Source organism: Sinocyclocheilus anshuiensis, unplaced genomic scaffold (genome assembly GCF_001515605.1).
Source record: "Sinocyclocheilus anshuiensis isolate Anshui unplaced genomic scaffold, SAMN03320099.WGS_v1.1 scaffold1123, whole genome shotgun sequence".
NCBI lineage: Eukaryota > Metazoa > Chordata > Actinopteri > Cypriniformes > Cyprinidae > Sinocyclocheilus > Sinocyclocheilus anshuiensis.
Window position 1 is genome coordinate 441,672 of NW_015544248.1, and position 437 is coordinate 442,108.

A 437-nucleotide genomic window follows, 5' to 3' on the forward strand; every position below is an offset into this window, starting at 1 on the left:
CTTCTGTTCACCAAGCCTTCATTTATTTGATCCAAAGTACAGCAAAACAGTCAAATTTTGAAATATTTTTAATAGGCTATTTAAAATAACTGTTTTCTATTTGAATATATTTAAAATTTTAATTTATAGTGATTTCAAAGCTAATTTTTTTGCATCATTACTCCAGTCACACTTTTTAGTGGCCTCTGCTGCCACTGCGGTTGAACATGAAAAGTGACGCACAGTTTCTGTTCATCTGTTCTTATCATAAATAAATAACTGCAGAAGTCTATATGCTCGTCCTGTAGGTTCATTATTAAAAATGAAAATGTGAACATAGATACAAGCCCTTGAACGTGCTACTATAATTAAAATATGAAAATTGAAATGATGGGTAATAATAGATTATGACGGAATTTTTATGACCCTGTCCATCAAATTTACGGACAATGTTAAAG